Genomic DNA, 21,434 nt, shown 5'->3' on the forward strand with positions numbered 1-21,434 from the left:
CTGGCGGCGGCCTCCCTGGGGGATTTGCCGCGCGGGGCGGGCGACGCGCACTGCCCCGGCCAGCCGGCCGCCACCGCCGCCGCCCGCCCGCCTGCCTGCCCGGGTCGCCGGCCCCCGCGCCCCCACCCCCTCCGCCCTTCCCGCCGCCCGGGAGCTCGGCGCGCTGCTGCTCGGGCGGCTCGGGGCAGCCCAGGAGCCGAGCATCTTGTTTGATGTCGGACCCCCGCCCTCCCAGGCTTGGAGGCCACCGGAGGCCTGGCACACATTTCTCAGACACTTCATTCCTTCCTTCCTCCGAGCTCCCCACTGAGATAATGTTGTAAATGATTTCACCAGATCTCGTCCCGGATGAGATTCAGTGGTTCCTGACTCTGGGTGACCTTGGGCGAGCCCCTCTCTTTCTTTCATTATGGAACGCACGCACCATGCCAGACAGTGTGTTAAACCCTGGGATTACGACGATGAGAGAGACAGTGGCAGCCTGAGAGGAGTTTCCAGTCAATTCTGGAGGCAGACAGACACTGAGTTTTTGATTGATGACTGGGCATTCCTCTATTATTCCTTTCTCTTAGGGCTTGGATGATGGCCTGAGAGATCAGGAGAACCTAAAAGAAACACTAAACTACACCTGTATGGGCCACAGCATTGCGAGTCTACTGGGGATCCAGGGATGAAAAAAATAGTTACTGCCCTCAAGAGGTGTACAGCCTAGAGGTACCATACTCCTGAGCTCAGCTAACATCTGTCTATTTCCTGTATATTCCTGTGGTAGGTCCTAGGTTCAAGAGAGACAGTTCTGTGTCTAGATAGAAGTAAAATGCTGTGGAGGTTTAGAATAAATTACTCATAAGTTGGGGTACCCTGGAAAACTTCCTGGAGGAAGTGGCCTGTGCCTTGTGTCTTGAAAAATAGGTAAGATTGGGGCATTGGAATTCTGGTGTGCCATGGGCGGGCTGGAGAGGATGGGAGTACCCATGATGTTAAAGGCCTAGACTCTGGAGCTTGAGGTCCTCATTCAGGGGCTGTGGTCTAGGGCCCAGGGTGTGTGACAGGCGGGAGTATAAGAAGGGACAGAAGGAGGAGGCTGGAGGCCATGTCACAAGACCCTTAACCGTCTTGCTGAAGGACTTTGGACTTATCTGTAGACCATGGAGAGCTATGAAATGCTCTTGAGCAGAGAAGGGATGACCAGGTTCTCTTTTAGAAAGACAGCTCTGGCAAAGGTCTGGAGAGTGGCTGGTAGGGTTTGGAGGCAGAAAACCTGTGAGGAGGTTCAAGCCAGTAAAGGAGGCTCCTAAGTGACAGGTGTAGACTGACTCTCCCCCGGAAACACCTGCCTAGAACCAGCTCACCTGGGCGTTGACTGCACATGTCCAGTGTTCCAAGTTCAGCAGAAACCTGCCTTCCCTTTAATGCCATGTTCCCCCATGCTCGGGAGTCTAACTAAGGAATCGTTGTGCCTCTGACCGTATTTACCTTCCAAGCCTCATTTCCATCTTCCAGGACAGCCCTCGAGTATGCAGCCAAACCTTTACCTCATTGCAGGCTTCGCTTACTCACTCCGGCCCCTCCAGCTAGTCTCTGGGATTTTTGGTGTTTCCTTAACACTCTGCAGAGTGGGCTGTGCGCTATCATGTTCTGCAGAAATGATGAACAATGCCTCCTTTGTTGACCTGCAACCTGGGCCAATGGGGGAGGACTTATCTTTCTTATTTTAAACAGATGGAAAAGTGGTGATGACAGAAAATTGTCTGTTGCTTTTGAAAGAAGTGGAGTTTTCCTGTGTGTTTGACATCCCCTTGGTGAAAGGTGACGAGCCTCTGAAGTTACCCTCCTTTCTGCCATGCACACTCTGGAAGCTTCTTAAAATGCTTCTGCTCAGCATCTGACTTTTTAAAAACTGCATAAATACATTGATCCAGATTCCTCCAAGGAGCTAAACTTTTCCCGCGGAAGCATGTTAACCTTTTCCAGGTTGCCCCCAAACCCAACAGAGCCAGTGACTTCCTCCACTATGCTCTGCTGCAACATTGACTGCTGTCCGCTCCTGGGCCCTAATTGACTAGCTGAGTATGCCACCCGCTGTCCCTGTAGCCTAGGAGCCTTGTTTGTCTCTGATTGTCCTCTCCTGAGGCCCCCTGAAGGTGCGTGGAGAATGTTGCATATAGTCAAGTCAGGGTCTCTCTGCACTGCCTGAAGCGGCCTTATTGGTCAGATAGTTAATAAGCAACTCGTTTATTGCCACTTTCGGAGTTTATTGCTTAGACTGGTAGAATGAACAAATCACGGACACACACATTTTTAGATAGACAAACGGGTCGGTTAAGTAACCAAAAATTTGCCATGAATTTGAGTCTGGGCCAAACAAAGGAAAAAACCAACCCAGGAAATCTCCACCTCTCCACCCTTGTCATTCAAGAAGAAAGTTTCTTTGCAAATGTGTGCATAGACTGTTTTTCAGTGTCGTTATCCTGGGCAGTGAAAATAGCACCCATGGATACTCGCCCCACCCCTTCTCACATGGAGAACTAAGCTCGTAAGCTCGGGAGAAGACTTTTGGGTTTGGAAGGCTCCTCTGGGACAGAAACTGCCTTTATTTTTCAGTCATCCTCCCTCTGTCCCGAAGCAAAGAGAAAATTGAACCATGTTCATCCGTGGAAGTCACTTCTTTGATCCCGCTGCATGGTGCCCCATAAATACAGCCCTGTCTCCTTCCCCCCCGTCTGCCCCGCGAAGGGTGATTTTTCTGTCTTATTGCATCACCTGTTTGCTTTAAACCATAAATACCTGCCTCTGGTGAGACTCTCTTTTGTCCTTAGGTATCGGAATGGTTTGTGGGTTTGGTTGAAAGCTAGAGAGGAGAGAGAGCGCAGAAGAAGAAAAAAGGTATTTTGCCTGAGGACTTGAAGCTCTTTTTTCCCTTTTCCTCCGCTTGACTGACTTTCTCACACTCAGATTCCCTGCAGCCTGCCAGAGACGTGGTAGCTGCCCTGCCAAGAGCTATCCTGGGAGGGCCATTGAAAGAGCCTCCAGTAAGTACACACTGGGTGGATTTTCTCCTCCCAGGACCTGCTCCGCACCTGTACAGGGAGCCGTCCCCCACGTATCACCTGATCGCAGCCCTTTCAGAGACCGTGAGAAAAATAAAGTCCAGGAGAGAAGACATGTTTGTCGTCTCTCCAGGGCTGCGGCCAGCTCCCTGTGGTCTGCGTGCCCAGAAACAGCACATTCCCCGCCGGGTATGCACGCGTGTCAGCCCGCATGCATGCCGGGTGGGGGCACCGGGAAGGAGAGGGAAGCCAGGGGTCACCTGCATAATGACTGCTTCTCTGCCTCTGTTTACTGGCATCCGCCTGACTGGTAGTTTTATGATCCTTTACTAGAAGCATTACTATGGTCTTCTAGATAAGACTCCATATATGCTGGTCACAGCAGAATCCATAACCAGGATTTCTTACCTTAAGGTTCATGGATGAATCCCCAGGGGGCCTATTAAGCTCCTGAAATAGAATTCAAAATTACTTCTCTACATGTGTATTTAGCAGGAACTTCATAAATACTTTTTGAATAAATGAACCAATGCATCACTTTTTCTTTTTCCTGAGGAGAGGATTCATAGCTTTCAGCAGAATCTCAAAGCTTTTTGTGACCCAAAATGGTTGAGGAAACTGATCCAGGCAATTTCTGCTTACAAGTGGGTACTCTAAGCCCCAGAGAGGGCAAGGGGCTAGCTCAAGGGCCTACAGCACCCCATGGCCAGAGTGGGGGTCAGAAGCCAGCTCAGAGCTCTTTCCACCACCCCACAGTGCTGGGGTCCTTGATAAATTTAGGATGGGGTTTTGGAGTTGTGATCACCACCAGAACCTGGCTTTAAACAGACATTAATAAAGAGACTGTGAATTTCCAGAACATTTTTTTTCCTTAATTCTGAAGCACTTGAGCTGCTCTGCACCCAAGTTTTGGATGGAGAAAGGGTTAGGCCAGAGAGCCAAGTGTCTACGGAGAGAAGAAGATTCAGGAATGCTTAGAGCAAGAGCCCTGGTTGCCATGCAGAGGCATTAGACACAACTGCAACTTTGCATTCCATCTTTGATAAAAATAAGTTGAAGAAAACTGCCTGGTTGGTTTCTGGCTGAGCTGAGACCTTGAAGGGCAAGCTAGGGGTGGCAGTGGAAAACACAAGCTTTTGACATGGGCTGATAGCAGCCTGTAATGCTTTCTGCCGCCCCCGTCACTCCCCTTGGAAAACTTGACCAGAGCCAGTGAGCCCAAGGGAATGTGCCTTTTCTAATGGGCTCTGAAGGAGGATGGTTGCCAAGAAAGCCTTTCCCAGTGGCGGGGGGGCAGGGCCCTCTGGAATGGCTTAACTCCCACATTTGGCTCAGCCACAGCGGCATTGGTGGGAAGGTTCTAAGTGTGCTTGTAGCTTAACCTTTTCCCCTGTGAGCAGAGCTGCAGGGAAACGAGCCTGCAAGCCCAGGGGTGAAGGAGGCCGTTCCTGAGGGGTTGCAGGCACGCTGGTTTGCACGCTTGTGTGTGAAAGGCTCAGAATTGCACTGGGGCCTCTGGCAGGCTCAGGAAGGTGGGATGAAGCCTAGCCCCTTTAAACCCAGGACATGCATTTCTTTGCCTTGCAGATGGCTGCTCCAACTGTGACATCAGATCACATTTCTCAAAAAAAATAAAAAACAAAACCAAAAAACTCAGCTAGCCAGGAAGACCATTTGGGTAAAACTTAGGACCTGAAAGTGATGTGAGATGAATTTGTACAACAGACTTTTAATTAAAATTGCCATCATTGTTATCCTTCCCTCATTTCTCAGCTTGTAGAAACCGGGTGAGGGGAGGTGGCGGCGAAGGGACCAAAGAGGGGGCTGAGTTGGTCCATTCGTTGAATGCATGGGAAAACAGCCCAGGAAGATGTGACTTGCCCAAGGTCAGACAGCCTCCCCAGAGAGGGAATAGCAAAACCAGAGTTAGGCTCAGGTTTCCTGCCCACTAGTCCAGAAACAGGCCCCACTCTATCTCTGTAGGAGAAGAACATTTTGAAATATCGTCCACAGGAAGTGACTAACGTTACCACCAAAGATGGATTTTCCAGTTGAGGACCAGAGCTGCCTGCTGGTGAGTGACTGTGGTAGTGTGGCGGAACATGCCCAGCACAGAACAAGGTTAAATTCCAGGCTTGCTGCACTGTGATTCTCTCTTGGATTTGCTCATCCCTCTATAACCTCTGGAAAAAAAGAGGTCTTGATTTCTAAGTTCCAGCAGATAAGAAGCCACTCACAGGGACCACACAGAATTGTCATCCTGCCTCTCAGTCAACCAAGCCAAGTCACATGTCATCCCTTCTTTCTTATAATTGCCCACCTGCTTCTCTTATTTGTTCTCTAAAAAGAAAGTTGGGAGAGAGAATATTTCTGGTCCCCTGAATCTTCTCCATCAATACTAGGTTTTTATCAGAACCGAAGAAGATGTGATGCTAGGAATATCGAGAAGGCATTGGAGCACAAAGACATTGAGCTGCTGGCTGACTTCACATTTAGCAGAGGGAGAGGTGAGAAAAATAAGGATCCCCAGTGGTCGATAAATGATATTTGCATGTGAAAGATATATTTTCCTATTAGATACCAGGCTTAGGGAAGAAGAGAAGATGGTCCAGGTGGCTACCACGACTGCAGCTTAAGACTCTGGTGGGTTCCAGTGGGGTTGGGACCTTCTGGTCTCTCCCACTGTTGGCAGTACCTCTCCCCCAGTCTTGTAGTACTTGACAGTTTACCAGGCACTTGCTAGTCCATTACAGCATTTTGTCCTCATGTCTAGCCTTATGATCTAGATTAGAGGGACTTTGGTGGAAGGCCCAGAGAGGGAGAGAGGATTCAAGCCATCAGTGCAGGAGACACTTGGTTGGACCATGGGCTGTTGGGGGCATAGGATATAGAATAGATGAGCTTTCTGGAAAACAGTACCTCTAGAGAGAAAAGGCAGGGCAGGGAGCTTAGAGGGCAGGAGAGAACCAACTTTTCTTTCTCAGCCACAGGGAAGAATAAGATTTCCAGAAACTGGAACAGAGGGGACAAGGGAGATGACTGTCAATTTGGTATAGAATGTCAGTGATCCAGAGGGCATCTTTGGAGCAAGGAGGAAAGGTCCTTTCTCGTGGAGCGAAGCCAGGAGGGAGGGAGAGGTGAGGGGAAGGAATCCCACTTAGCAAGAAGATGACTGAGCAGGTTCTGGAAAAGACACGGAAAGGGGATGACCATAGTCTCCCCTGGGCTGAGGCTAGAGCTGCTTAGTTCAGCAACCAAGGCCTCTGAGGGGCTTCTTGGAAAGAGCTTAAAAAGGGAGCCCAGCTCTGTGACTGAGGGCCCCTGTAGGATACTGGGACCTGCGTCCCTTCTCCTTACTCACTAGCTTTGTTCTATGCTGTCTGTACTGCTATAGGCATAACATAAAATCCCATAGACTGAAAGGGATTGTAGGATTGTTCGGGGGTGATGGCAGGGAACAGGGACAGTGGGGAGACTGCATCCTGTTCTGTAGCCAGGCTGAGGGTGGTGGTCGCGGAGAGGAGGTGGCGGGGTGAGGGTGCTCAGGACCAAGGGGGAGGCAAGCACATGGAATCCTTGTAGCACCAGGGAAAGAACCAAGGACCAAGGGTTCACCTCTGGCTCCCTGACCACTGTGGGCAACCGCCCACACAGTGCGGTGCATTCTGGGTCCCCTCAGTCCCACTCAGCAGGAGACGTTACGTGAGGCAGGGAGAAGAAACCTCTCCTCTTGCAGGGCTGGATTTCCACAGGCCAGCGTTAACTGAAATCTGAGAGGAGCCAGGGAGGGTGAGCTCTGTTGTAACATGCTCGAGTGTGGCAGGCTTGCCTGACCCAGGGAGGTCCCTTGATAAAGTCCCAGAGCATTGCTGGCTCCTGGAGGAGGTTGCCAAGCCCTGCATGTATCATACACACATCTAGCGGTGGTCTTTATCTCGATAGGCTCCCACAGTCCCGGAGGGACCCAATACTCAAGTTCAAGTATCGGATCTCCTTGTCCTGGGTGGTTATTCAACCTCTATACCCTCCTCACCTGTCCACAAAGTGGGCAGGACCGCACTGGGGGCAGCCCTAGATGTGGTGTCTAGACCCACCTGTCATCTGGACCAAGGGGTGGGCTCCCCGCTTGTTTTCTTTGTATCCAGTGAACCTGTATGGATGGTAGTCAGAGAGTAGAGTCAGGGTTAAAACCATCCAATTCTCAATTGCCTGAACTTAACTTGAATTAATTCAGTTCAATGAATATTTTTGGCACCTACTATGTAAAAGGAAGAATTACACACCTATTTTGACAGTTGCTTGCATCCCTGCTTGCTATTCCAATGCTATTCATCTGTGCAATGGTGACATCTCCAGTTTATGTTATAAAAATGTCCCCTTTACTTCCCACATTCTTCACCTCTATTGCTTCCCTGATAAAGAAGCTACAAAGCTCCTTATGGTCTCCAGTATAACGCCCTTCACAGGGTAGGCACCCCCGAATATTGGGAGAATATATGCATGAATGAACTTTGACTTAAGGAAATATGTTTTATTAGCGATTCAGTGGAACCCTCAGAGAGTCAGCATATTTTGCCAGATTTTCTTTGGTTGCTGAATCAAAGGGGTGGGTTGACTTTGACCACTCCTTGTGACCACCTCTGGGCAGCCGGGATCCCCTGCAGACACTTCTACTCTGTTGCAATCAGGTGAATTCAGAGGAGTCTGTGGCTGTCCGTGTTTTCCCAGGCCTATCTTTATTGATGGTTATTAAAGACACACCACCACATGGCAATCCGAAAGTACAAAGCAATTCCCAGGGTAAGGTACGTGGGAAGAAGTGAGATACTGAGCTCCCAAACAATTCTACTGTAATCGCGGTGTGCCGTATCTACGTATAGTTAATAAGTAAGATTTAAGCAGGGGGGTTCCACCACTGGGCAGCAGATGGAAAGGAAAAAAAGGCCAGTGGGGACATCACTGGTCCTTCTGGAAAACTGGCAAAAAAAAAAAATGAGAAGGGGGACACCTGGGAAAGGTGACTCTGGTGGGCAGTCACCCAGGTGGTCTTGGTGCCCACAAAACGTCCTGAGGAAGGACCACTGATTACCTCTTCATCTGCCCTCATTCTCTATTTTCATGCCAACCCCTCATGGAAGATTCTGTATAACCAAGAAGTACCTAGTAGTCATGCCTAGACACACTGGGTTAAATAAGTGTAAATACGGCACACAAAAACACCTGTTTTTACAGAGCACCCCAACACACCTGTTGTTTTACGATGTTGAGTGATATCGATAAAGGAGGCTATAAAGTCGAGGTGAAATGGCCTCTTATATTTAAATAGCACCTTCCCCTGTGAACTTCAAGTGTTTTACAGCTGAGATTTGACTGCCCTGGTGATTATTTCTGTTAGGAATGTTGAACACATATCTCTGTATATGTTCAGGAAAAACTATAGTAGGTGGCTAAAAGGCAAAGATTCTGGAGCCACACTGCCTGGGTTCCTGTTCTAGCTTGTTTGCCTTCTTGCTATGTGACATCACCATTCTGTACCTCGATTTACTTACCTGTGAAATGGGGAGACATTCATGGTACTTACTGTATAAGACTGTCATGAGGACTAATTTATGTAATGTGCTTAGAATAGTGCCTGGCATATTGTAAATACAATATAAGTTGCCAGCTGCTTTTATCATTGCTATATATGTATCTCTGACATGTAAGACAGGTACGTACCCTCGTGCGTTTTTAAAAAAAATCATGAGATATTAATATTCTCGAAGAAATGGATGGACAGCCACTGTGGTAAATTGGTCCCTGAGTATTTGACAGATCAAAAGCTTCGGCCAGTCTTTTATGAATCCCAGGCTGTGAGAGGAGGAGAAACCTAAAGAATTATCTGGCTCCTCCTCCTTGTCCAGGGAGGAATGGTCTCTACCACGATCACTGTGGTGTGTGGGCACATGCAGAGCTTGGGGTAGCCCTGCCCTGAATAATTGAAACTCTCATTTTCTCATGGAAAGGAGAGTTGGGGATAGAGGCAAGGGCATCAGCATGGGCCTGGTGCACAGGATGTGTGGGCGAACCCTCCCCCCACAGGAAGGAATGGGAAGGGCTGCAGGGACACTTAATCCAGGAGAGTAAACATGGGCAGGCCCTCCCTGGATCCCAGTCTCACTTGTGCAAGATAAGATTGGTGGGAAAGATAAATGTCTGAGACCTTTCCTGCTGGCGTTCCCGCAGGTGACCATATCATTTATTAGGGACACTTTTGAGAGTGAAAGGTAGTGCTGTTAACAGTTATGTCAGGACAACTGGCATCCACTGGGCCACATGACCCTCCTAGTTCTGCGGGCCCACGATGGCACATGCTAGATTGCTCATCTGTCTATTCAGCTGTCTTTTCGTCAGAGATGCTTCCTATGAGAAAGTGAGAAGAAATATTATTTTTAAGTCGCTAATGTTTTAGCACTTGTATGTCTGTGGAAGGTGATACCATTGATCTGCCTTCCATAGTTGGGGGGGGCGCCCCATCTTTGAACCTAGAGGACCTTGCTTACTGTATATAGGAGAAGGGAGGGGCAGAGGAGGCCCCAGGATGGTTGTGCTCAAGGTGTGTTTGACAGGCCTTGGTTTCTTCTTGATAGAGCAGGTGTGATCTGAACTTCCCCACCATCTGTTAGTTTGCAGCCAGGTTGTGGCTACAGCATAGCAATGCTGCCGTGGACTCTTGCAGCTACCGACCATGGCTGAGAACCTCCATTTGTCTGGGGCATGTGAATGTGAAAAAAGCTAGTGCTACCATTTGAAATCCAGGCCATTGTTTAATGGCCGAAGGAAGACCCCAAAGGAAGGAGCATTTTCCCACCTGAAATATTTGCCCTCTTAGCCTTGAATTTGACTAACTTTTTAAAGGTAAAAAAAACGAAAAACAAAAAAACCCAAACACCTTTTTTCTGAATAGGTCAAAGTCAAGGTTTGCTCTTTGTTAATTTCCTTAAGAAAAAAAAAAAAATAAGACAAGAAAGCAAAGAAAAATGGCTCCCTGGCTTGAGTGTTCTTATATGTGCCTCTTTAATGATTAATAATACCTTGTGGGCTATTGTTTGATGTGGCCTCTGCTGGTTTGAACAGGAGAATACTGATTCACTCTTAAGGCATTTATGAATCACAAGTGTTTACCCTGAGACAATAAATGAAAGGGGGAGATTAAAAAAAACACACACAAATATGCTGAGTTCTTTGAGTAAAACCTGGCGATAACGTGGGATCTGAGTCTTTGATACCCTGTGTGGGGCCCACTGCTGTCTCTCACGGGGTAAAGATTGTGTAGAATGACCAAATGCAGGTTTTCGAGTTGTATAGATTTTTCCTTTCACTTGCTGATAGTTGTGAGGCCACTTTTCCCCTCCATCTCTATGTCACATGCATTCCTTTTCTTCCCACCTGTCTGGTCACTCCATGTCAGTGGTTTGCAAAAGGGTCTTTAGGGACCCCCTTTCTCTTGAGTCTCACTTGCTACCCTCTTCGGTTTTCACCTGAACCTAGGCAAGGCTCCAGCGGGAACCCAGAGCGGGAGTTGGAGACCTGCCTTAATTAAAGTGGGGCTGGTGGGCTAGAGAGAATGGATTCAAGAGATTAGGAGATTGGTGACTGACTGGACCACGATGGGGAAGGAGGAGTCAAAAGATGACACCTGGCTTGTAGCTTGAGCAACTGTCTGCATAAACCCTTCTTCCACAGTTCCACTTTTAATAGAAACTGCTAGACTTATTTTCCCTTCTTTTCCCCCAAAGCCTAGAGTTTAGTGAAAAACGTGCCAAATTTGCCCCTGACGATTCTTTTAAAAAGATGTTTTATTTTGAGATAATTTTAGACTTACAGAAAAGTTGCAAAAATAGTAGAGCTCTCTTATACCCTTAACCAGCTTCCCTTATGATGCCATCTTATATAACTGTGGAATGATCATCAAAAGTAAGAAAATAATCTTGGTACGATACTATAAACTACAGACTTGTTTCGGATTTCACGATTTTTTCTACTAATGTTCTTTTGCCCTTCTGTTTCAGGACCTCATCCAAGAATACAGTGCATTCGGTTGTCTTGTCTCCTTAGTCTCCTTCACTCTGTGGCAGTTCCTCAGTCTTTCCTTGTCTTTCACGACACTTTTAAGAGTACTAGTTAGTTTTGTAGCATGTCCTCCACTGGCTTCTGTCTGAGGTTTTTCTCGTGATTACATCGAGGAGCTGTGTTATTGGGAAGAATGCCCTGAGGTGATTTGCCCTTCCCAGGTCAGGGGCTACATGATGTTGCTCTGTAGTCACGTGGTGTTCAACGACATGGATACGTTCTGGGAAATGCGTCGTTTAGTTGATTTTCTCATTGTGTGAACATTCCTAGAGTGTAACTACACAAACCTAGATGGTATAGCCTATACACACCTAGGCAGCATGGTACTAATCTTATGGGATCACTATCGTATAAGCAGTCTGTCATTGGCTGAAATGTTGTTGTGCGGCTTGTGACTCTATCTCAGTGCTGTTGTAAACCATGATCACAGGTTAAGATGGTTTCTGCCAGTATTGCTCACTGTAAAGTCAAGATTTTTTTCCCTTTGTATTTCCTCAATGTTTTGGGGGCCATCTTTAAGACTGCAAATATGCTCTTTCTGCTTACGCTTCTGCCCACTAAATTTAGTCTGTCAAAGGATCTTGCCTGTGGCAATGAACACTGTGGTAATCTAATAGTGAATTTCCATTTCCCTCGTTCCTTCCACATTTATTAATTGGAACTCTTTTTTTTAAAGATTGGCACCTGAGCTAACAACTGTTGCCAATCTTCTTTTTTTTTTTTTTCTGCTTTTTCTCCCTGAATCCCCCCAGTACATAGTTGTATATTTTTAGTTGTGGGTCCTTCTAGTTGTGGGATGTAGGACGCTGCCTCAGTGTGGCCTGATGAGCCGTGCCACGTCCACACACAGGATCCGAACCAGTGAAACCCTGGGCCACCGAAGTGGAGCGCACAAACTTAAACACTTGGCCATGGGGCCGGCCCCTGGAACTCTTCTTAAGGAGGGGTTACATGATGTTATATTGTAATAAAGTAGAAATTTAAAAATTCATACTCTTTTGGAGCTTAAATTTTAGATGGAGAGATAGACAAGCAAAATAAGTCAATGGGTTAGATAGTATTAAAAGGTGACAAGTACTATAGAGAGAAATCAAGTCATGAGGGGAGAAGGGAAATGCTGGGAGGTACAGGTTTAAATTGCGTGGTCAGCATAGGCCTTAGAGAGAAGACTTACAACTGGGGAGGGAACCAGCATGTGAATATCTGGGGTGTATAAGGGGGGAGCTTTGTAAAGAGAAGAAACAGCAGGTGCAAAGGTTCTGAGGCAGGACCATGCCTGCGTGCTCTAGGAAAGCCGGGAGGCCAGAGTGAGTGGGAAGAGGAGTGAGAGGGAGGAGAAGCAGAGTGACAAGGACAGATGGTGCAGGCATGGGGCCATTCTAATGACTTGGCTACTGCTCTGAGGGAGGCAGGAGCCATTGCAAGGGTTTGAGCAATGGGGTCACGTGATGCGCTTCACATTATTAAAAGATCTCTTCAGCTGGTCTGGTAGACAAGGATGGAGGCAAGGAGACCATGCTTAGGAAGCTATGCCATTCATTGCCAGGAAAGTCTCCCTTGTGGCCAGCAGCTTCAGGCCACCTCCTGAAGCCCCACGGCATGTATCCTCCCCTCTCCACCTTGAAGTGGGGCTTCAGGAACAAGTTTGAGAAGCACTGGCTGGCCACGTGGACTCTAAGCTCTGCCACCCCTCATCGGGGCCTTCTGTTTTCTGCGTCCGCCTTTCTTCTCTCCACATGCACCACACACTTCTTTCTGCCCCGTTCCGCTCAGGTCAACCCCCCACCAACATTTGCTCACAATCTCTCGCCCCTCAGTGGTCTCTGCCAGTCAAGATCCTTCCATCGTTCCTGGCTCAGTTCTGCTACCCCCAGCCCCAGTCTCTGAACTTCTCCTCTCTTGGTCCAGGACACTAACTATGCACTGTTTCACGTGTGCAGCCCCTGGAGACAGACCTGGCCTTAAAGACCCCTGCAGCCTCAGGGCCCCTCAAACATGAGAACAGGCACGAGGTGCTTCATCAGCTTGGCGGTTGGTTTGCTGGTATATGGCATATGGTAAGAATGAAAATATTATCTTTCCTCTTAATCATCCAAGTACATTTGCATTATATTCCACATCTATTCCTATTTCTTTTGACATAAAAATAGTGTTTCGGCCTTTCCCTCTGCCCAACCCTTCAAGTAAAATTGAAATTCCAAATTTTCTCTTCTTGGGCCACTCTGTACTCCTGGGGGTCCTGTGTACTCCAGTTTGAGAAGTCAGATGAAGGGTAGAGGGAGAAGCAGGCATCACTGAGGGGTCATTTACTGCCAATGGATTTTTGTCTCTTTATCTATTGGTTGATTTAACTTGAAAATGCGTATAGTTAAAAATTTCGATGGGGCTGGCCCTGTGGCACAGCGATTAAGTTCACACGTTCTGCTTCAGTGGCCTGGGGTTCGCTGGTTCAGATCTCAGGCGCAGACCTACGCACCGCTCGTCAAGCCATGCTGTGGCAGGCGTCCCACATATAAAATAGAGGAAGATGGGCACGGATGTTAGCTCAGGGCCAATCTTCCTCAAAAAAAAAAAAAAAAATTCAAGCAGTACAAAAGGGTTGATCCTGAAAGTGACCCTTTCATCTGTGGCCCCATCCTGCAAACCCTGTCCCAGAGGCAATTACTCTTCTCCTTCCCTTATATACCCATCCGGGGATTACTAATGAACAGTCAGTGGCTGGTAGCAGACAATAACTACCAATTGAAGGTAAACTGAGGCACTGTGAATACCAGCCAGCCCCCAGGACTGCACCTCCCAGGGCTAAAGGAGCTCCCAGGCAGAAGGGCCGGCTGCAGCACAGCCAACCTGCGGTGTTTATTGTTGTCTTTGGCTCAGACCACATGGGGTGAGTTTGCAAAGACTCCACACTCGAGTGGAATTGGGGCATCTGGTACCACCCTCTTTGGCTCCGGGTCTGTGCCCTCACAGGGAGAGTCGTTGTCATCGAGATTTCCCAGGTTGGCTGTTGTCTATCCCTCAAAATCAGCCAGCCAGAGAGAGGAGCACAGCCAAAAGCTACATCAGGAAGAAAGGCCGGTGGGAGAAGGGGCGGAGGAGGCCAGCCCCTGAGCTGCGATTGCAGGAATGCCCCGGAGATGACAGCGAGGTTTTGGGGGGGAGCTTTATGCTCCCTCCCCACTTCTCCTTGTGGCTCAGAGGCTCACCTGTAAGGCAGTCTGCTCCCTCTACCTTTCCCGTGGGAATTCAGCGCAGCCAGCAGAACCCCTGAACTCTGCTGGGCCACTGCCAGCGACTTTCAAGTCTTTCCCCCTGCCGATCACAGTGACATGATGTCGTTTTTATTGAGGCAAGATTAGATTTTTTTTTTTTAAGTTTTCAAAAGTGTGGTTCACATGATCTCTAGTACTTTTCCTATTGCTGGAAGACCACAGAGCTGCCAATTTCAATTTGCTTCAGCTTTTATCACTAGAAGAAGCTTAAAAGAATAAACAGAGGGGGAGAAAGGCTGGATGAAAATATTCCACTTGGCCCTGGCAGTTAGCATGAGGGTGGCAGGGGACACACGCATCGCCCACTCCCTTTTGTGCAACTGGTGTAACAGGAAGATGTCAGGAGACGGAAGTTGGGCCTGGCTGCTGGACAACACACAATGTCCACTGGACCAGAGAGTTTTCATGCCATAGGCACAGAGGGAACCTGTCATCTGGAGTCACTCATGGTAGCCAGGAAAGTGTTAGAGAGGATGCTGATCTATTGGCAGATGGGTAAAAGAGACTCATAGAAGAGTTGTCCTTCCTTTTAGTTCTAAATTTACTAATTCTCCTCTTTGGAGGCAAGATTTCCCATTCATTCATTCATTCCTTCAGCATATTTATTGAGTACCTACTGTGTGCCTGGCTCTGCTGGGAATGCAGGATGAATAAGGCAAAGTACATGCCATGCACCATTTTTAAGAAAAATTGAAGAATGCCTGTTTGCATGGCTCATGGTTTTTCAGGTGCCAACTCAGCCATCAAAACGGGTGGCGTGATGGAAAGTAGTGAAAAATGTGAGATCGAATCACATTATTTTGGCATAAAATTAGACAATGTGGTCTGCAGGAGTAAAGGACGTGCTAGCGAAATGTCTCCCACTCCATGGTCGTCTTACAGTGGAAACAGCATTTTAATATCAACACCGTTGACAAGCCACTCTCAGATGCCTGATAGTCTGATTCTCACGAGAGCCTGTGCAGTGGAGAGGGGCAAATTTACCCCAGCTCTACACCTCACGCAGCACATAAGCAGTATGCAATGAGTGCCTGTTGAAGGAATGGTGAGTAAACCCCCAATTTAGGGGGGTGAGACAGGTTCAAGAGTAGTCAAGAGATTGGTCCCATGTCACCTCGTAGTAAGTGGCAGAGCCCAGACTGGAACCCAGAGGTCTTGAATACACACGTCAAGGCCTGTTGTCACTCCTACAGGCACCACTTTCTGGGGACTTCTCCAAACCGCTGTCCTTCCTTTGACTGGCAGGAAGGTGACTCTGGAGTCAGCTTCCTCGAAGGTGGCAGAGAGTCTTGGAGAGTAATTTCAATGGTCGGAGGCCAAACTGACCTCAGCTGTGGACAAGACACCTCGTGAGGAGACCCTGCCTCCTTGGAAGGTTCTCGCAGGGTTGGGTCGATTGGGCTGAGAAATCTGGGCTTCAGGTATTGTTTTTTGGGTATGGATTTCTAAACTGTCCCAAACTGAGTTGGAAATCTCCTTTTGAAAGCCTATGCGTCTCCCCAACTCCTTCTGTCTCTGTCAGTTATGTGGATCAGAAAAAGCTGGATTCAGAGCAATCTTGTGGAGAAACGACTCCCTCTTTGTGCCTTTAAAGCCTTGGTTTTTCTCCTCTCCAGTGGAATGGGGGCCGTCATGGGAGCTGGCTAATTCCCAGGGAGTTTAAAGTCTTCCTCAGCTTATAGGGCAAGGCAGCCTAATTGCAGCTGCAGTATCTGGGCCGGGAGAGACCCAGAGAGTCATTGAGTCCCTTCCGCTGCCTCCAGGGGAAGAGGATCCGAGTTCCTGCCCAGGAGCCAGTGCTGTGTATGTCCCTGCCAGGAAATGCAATGTGGGGCCAAGGAGGAGGCCACAGGAGAGGAGAGTCTGTCTGGATTTAAAGGGAGACCAGAGGGTTGTGAAACCCCATCTTCTTGTCCACTTTACCCTAAGAATGTGAGGTAGTGCAGAAAGCTTTGGACTGGAAGTTAGAGAAGGATCTGAGTTCTGGTCCGACCTCCTTTGTAGACTCACGGTGAAGGCGAAGATGGCATTCTTTGCCACCTCTCTGGGCTTCAGTTTCCCCATCAGTGGTCTAATCGTTTCCAGCCAATGCTGGAGGAGGAGTTTCCTGCCTAGGAGTGCAGGGTCAGAGCCTGGAGGTGGCGCTGAGCAGGGGGGCCTTGCAAGCCCTCTCATCGTCCTACCAGAACGGACGGCTCCTGCCTGTGCACGCATTGCATGGCCTCACGAGATTCCGTTCAAAGAAAGTCTTCCATTGGTTTTTGTGTTTAAGTTTGAAAACTACCAGCTAAGATGCTCTGAAAAATTCTCTCCAACTCTAGAATCTTATGATTCTTCCCTGTGCCTCCCTGGCTTCTGGACCTTGTCTCCTGTAACCTGGAGCACATTGTTCTTTAACCATTTGTATGCTTATTTTTCTCTTTTTTCAAAGGCTCCCTGCAGCCCAGTTCCACAAATGATTATGAGCACATGGACCTGGTGCACAGACTGCCTGGGGCAGAGTATCTGCCCTTAAACTGCTGGAACAAAGTTGAACCAAAGTTCAAAGAACAAGAATCGAACAAAGAATTACAGAACTACCCAGTGTCTTACTTCTAATATCCTTCGCCGATAACCGGCGCCTTGTCTCATCTCTCTAGCCCTCAGCCAGCACGTGTAGGACACTTAGTAGGAGCTTGGTGAATATTTGCTGAGAGGATTCGTGAATGAATGGCTTGCTCCCCTCTTTGGGAGGAAGCACAGATGTACCCGTAGCTCAGGGCCTTCCCCGGACTGGCTGGAGCTGTGTGGACGCCGTGGGCTCTGGGTTTTCCTCTTACGAGCTGGGCTGATTACAACTGTTGGTTGTTGTCACCTGTTATCAGCTGAATTGTGTCCTCTGAAAAAAACATATTGAAGTTCTAACCCCCGGTACCTTAGGATGAGACCTTATTTAGAAATAAGGATTATTAAAGATTTGTGGCAGGGTTGTTGCAGATGTAATTAGCTAAAATGAGGTCAAACTGGAGTAGGATGGAGAAGAGACACAGAAGCAGAGACACACAGGGAGAAGGTGGCCGTGCGACCATGGAAGCAGAGGATGGACTGATGCATCTACAAACCAAGGCACTCTAAAGAATGCTGGCAAACACCGGAAGCTAGCAGAGGCAAGCCAGGATTCTCCCTTATGGGTTTCCGAGGGAGCGTGGCCCAGCTGACTCCTTGATGTCAGCCTTCCAGACTCCAGAACTGTGAGACCAGAAATGCCTGTTGTTTTCAGCCCCCCCCAGTTTGCGGTACTTTGTTATGGCAGCTCTGGGAAACTGGTAATCACCCCACCCTCGATATTATGCGTAAAAGGAAAATCTATGACCTCTTTTCCTTTAACTTCTGTGAAATGTTCATGGGAAAAGCTCTTTGGCTTGAACTTACTTTTTGGAAGCGTTAACTATAGTTTCTCATCAAAATATTTCATGTATTTAAAGCTCTAAAAGCTTGGTATGTTGGGTTATATGTGTGGCATATATTCGATACTGAAACAAACAAATCAAAAAGCAAACATCCTCCCCCCAGACAAACAAAAAAAGCTCCCCCCTTAGTCTTCATCTTTTTTAAGGCTAATTTGCTGAGAGTAGGCTGCTAAGTTTGACCTGAGAGCTTGCATACTGTTCAGTGTGACGGTGACTGTTACTTCCCCCTCTAGGAGGGGGCATGATTATCTGGGTTAAATATGGTGCAGAGTCATTGTCCATCTCTCCACAGAAATGATGCCTCTTGCTTCTGCATATCTTCCTCGTGCTTTGTTTCATCGAGCCATCCTCCTGGGGGCAGATTTCCAGCTCTGGCTGCTCCTCTGGTGCCCTTGATCAAGGAAGCATGGCCCTTCCCCCTCAATCCTCAAGGAGATTGAGGAATTTGTAGGACCCACCTCATTTCTGGTTATTGAATAACTGGCAGGGCATCGAATGTCAGGGCTAAGAAAACAGACCAGCCTACCTGTTAAAGCAAATGACATCATAGCCCAGGCAGTTCTCATGGTGTCGGCTTGCACTGTCTGTCAGCAACTCTTTCATCACAAGCCCCACTTACATCATACTGTTCTGAACACCTAACCTGATCATTGTCACTGTGCCTACAACATGGGTGAGTGACAGCAGCTTAAGGTTCTGATTAAGCCTGGGCAGTCTTGCATGAGGGGGAAGGGGTCTTTTTTTTTCAGCCTTAAGAATGGAAGATATCAATGGGGAAGAAATGAGGGGCTTATTGTGTTTTAATTCAAAATTCACCATTAACTTCCCAACCTGGATTTCCAGCCCACGGCTTCCCTCAGCAGTAGATGGGGAGAAGGGCAAACCATTAGCTCCCCCATCCTTCCCTAAATCTGGCCTACCTTACTAGGCCTTTCCTGCGGGGAAAAGAAGGTTCTGGCACCATTTCTCTGGCATGGGTACCACAGCAGCAACACTTATGGAACTCTGTGATCCACAAATCTTTGATGTGGAAAACAATGTTCTCTGGGCTTTGGCGGATGATCAGATGGCCTCCCTTAGGTTTTATTTATTTGTGGAACTGCTTTTCACCGCTGGTCCTGGATTCCCAGTTAATGTCTCTGAAAGATCACCACGAAGATGAGAAGAACAAAAAATGATCTTGAAGAGTAAGTCATGGTTTCCTCAAGTTAGAGTTGGGAAAATTGGGGGGAAACTGAAAGGGATTTCATTATTTTCAGTGATGTTAAATTCATTCATTTTCTCACTCATTCATTGACTTATTCATTCATTCATTCAACAGACATTTTCTAAATGCCACTATAGGCCATGCACTGTGTGATGTGTTGGGGAAATAAAGACAATGTCACAGTTCATTGATGCCAGTGTGACTTGTGCCTAAGGAGATGTCTGTCCAGGGGGCTGAGAGAGTTGTAGGGAAGAAGGGAGCTCAGCCAGTGGCCTGGGGAAGAAGGGAGGGGAGTTTTGTCCTGGGACTAGAAGAGTGATATTTTCAAAGCATAGGCCTTAGACCTCAGAATTTCCTGGGGGAGTTTGTTAAGATGCAGATTCTAGCCTCCCATTCCAAACCCACTGAGCCAGAGTCTTGGGGATGGGTCTGGGGAGTCTGCATGTTGACTCTTAGGTACTAAGTTGGAAAATGTCTGCTTCAGGATGCTTTAGGCTGTTGCATCAAAAAAGATGTTTCCAGTGAGAGCTGGAGTCAGTGAATGCATAAGGAAGGAAGTCTGGCCTTGGGGTAGGGGCTCAGAGCCCCCTATATCTATAAATTCATTTATAACTGAGCCATTGGCTGTTGTAGAGCTGAGCAAGGGACAGCCTATGACGTCTTTTTGCAAAATGTGATAGAGCCCTATGTCCCGTAACTGATTTCGTCTCAAAGCTTCAGGGATCTCCTTTCTTTTTGTTGTTTCCCCTTGTCTTTTCTAAGGAAATCGTTTGTATAGGAGGTTCGAAGACCTCCGTACGACTCTGAGGACATCACTGGGATGAATGGTTTCTGTTGCCTGTTGCTCAGCCACCTGCTCGGGGAGAGTTAACGTTCTCCTTCGAGGCTTCTTTGTGGAGGACCTGCTACAGCGCTTGCTCAAGTCTCCAGGTGATCTTCAGCTGAGGAGAGAAAGCCCTCACCAGTTCTCGATAGTTTTCCTTAGCTCTCAATAAAAAACGGGAGAAAGGGCAGTGAAGGGGCAGGCTGCACACCACCACATGTAACGTGCCGTTTGTTCAGTGAGTAACCACAGCTGGAGGAAATCAAAACTGCAAATGGGGTTCCCTTACCATCCATTTGTTCCTTTGACAGAAATCTATTGAGTTGGTATTACGTGAGTTGCTGGAGTTTGGGCTGAATAAGACAGACACAGCCTCTGCCCTCATGGCAGGTATGATCTAAGGGAAGAGAAACAAGGAAACGATGGATTGCAATGAAGTGTGCTGGGAGCTAGGCTAATTCTCCCGTGGGTCCTCAGTGCCCACAGAGACTGCCCCTGACTAGGGCTGGATGGCTCGTTGGTACTCAGATATGCTTGTCCTGCGTTCATTTCTTCCTTCATTCGCAAACATTGGCTGAACCCCTGTTATGTGTCATGTTGAATGAATTATGTCCCAGACTCTGCACTAATAACCTTAGAGGCAGATTTAAAAAAATGAATGTACAACCTTGTCCTGAGGAGCTCAGAGTCAAGTGAGGGAGTCAGACAAACACATTGCTTCAAGGCTGGAATGAGTCAAGTGTGCAGTCGGGGTCTGTACCAGGCCACAGGGGCATGTGGGATGGGGTGGGTGCAGCAAGGGCAGAGCGGTCGAGCGGGGACTGCTGCGCTGTAACTGGAAGCGTATGTAGGAGTTTTTTCGTTCTTTCAGTACAGTCATGCTCCGCGTAAGGACGTTTCGGTCAACGACAGACTGCATATGTGACAGTGGTCCCATATGACTAGCATCATACAGCCTAGATGTGTAGGAGGCTATACTATCCAGGTTTGTGTAAGTACACTCTGTGATGTTCGCACAATGACACAATCGCCTCATGATGCATTTCTTAGAACGTATCCCCGTTGTTAAGCGATGCATAACTGTACTTCTAGTCAAGAGGTTAACTGATATCTATTTCATCATTCAATCATTTAGGAACTATGGCTTGAGTCCCTGTGACGTTCTTAGTGAAGCAGCTAGACAAATCATTACGACTCGCTGGTCTCCTGGCAGGTGACAAGCTACAGTCGAGCCCTGGGAGCAAAATAGAAAAAGTGGAAGAATCTGTCTCTTGCCCTCAGGGAGCCCACAGTTGCCCTGAGATGGCCAAATGTGTCCAGTCACCTCCAAAGCTCCTAGTTCAAAACAAGGGACATGCTGCCCACTAGCAACAGTGGGTGTCCTTGTGGGTGGGAGTGAGATGCCCCCTCCCCAGGGTGAGGCAGTAAGTATAGCTCTCAATTTTTGGAACAGAATGTCAGCTCTGTTGTCTTCCAGGCTGGTATCTAAAGTATGAGGATCTATGGACAGCTGATATATAT

At 47.9% G+C, this 21,434-nt stretch overlaps 1 long non-coding RNA gene across 2 annotated transcripts in view; it reads left to right on the forward strand.

The window, feature by feature from the left end:
• The window catches only part of LOC124238563 (uncharacterized), a 20,364-nt gene extending 1,115 nt beyond the window's left edge, over nt 1-19,249 (forward strand). The window contains exons 2-7 of one of the 2 annotated variants that reach the window (XR_006888327.1): nt 573-714; nt 2,820-3,032; nt 5,064-5,124; nt 5,453-5,557; nt 13,103-13,219; nt 16,866-19,249. This is a non-coding gene — a long non-coding RNA (uncharacterized LOC124238563). Of the gene's footprint in view, nt 1-572; nt 715-1,726; nt 3,033-5,063; nt 5,125-5,452; nt 5,558-13,102; nt 13,220-16,865 lie in introns of those variants that run through there. The other variant, XR_006888326.1, reaches the window with a different exon arrangement.
• Nucleotides 19,250-21,434: the final 2,185 nt, after the last annotated feature.

This window comes from Equus quagga, chromosome 4 (genome assembly GCF_021613505.1).
Source record: "Equus quagga isolate Etosha38 chromosome 4, UCLA_HA_Equagga_1.0, whole genome shotgun sequence".
Classification (NCBI taxonomy): domain Eukaryota; kingdom Metazoa; phylum Chordata; class Mammalia; order Perissodactyla; family Equidae; genus Equus; species Equus quagga.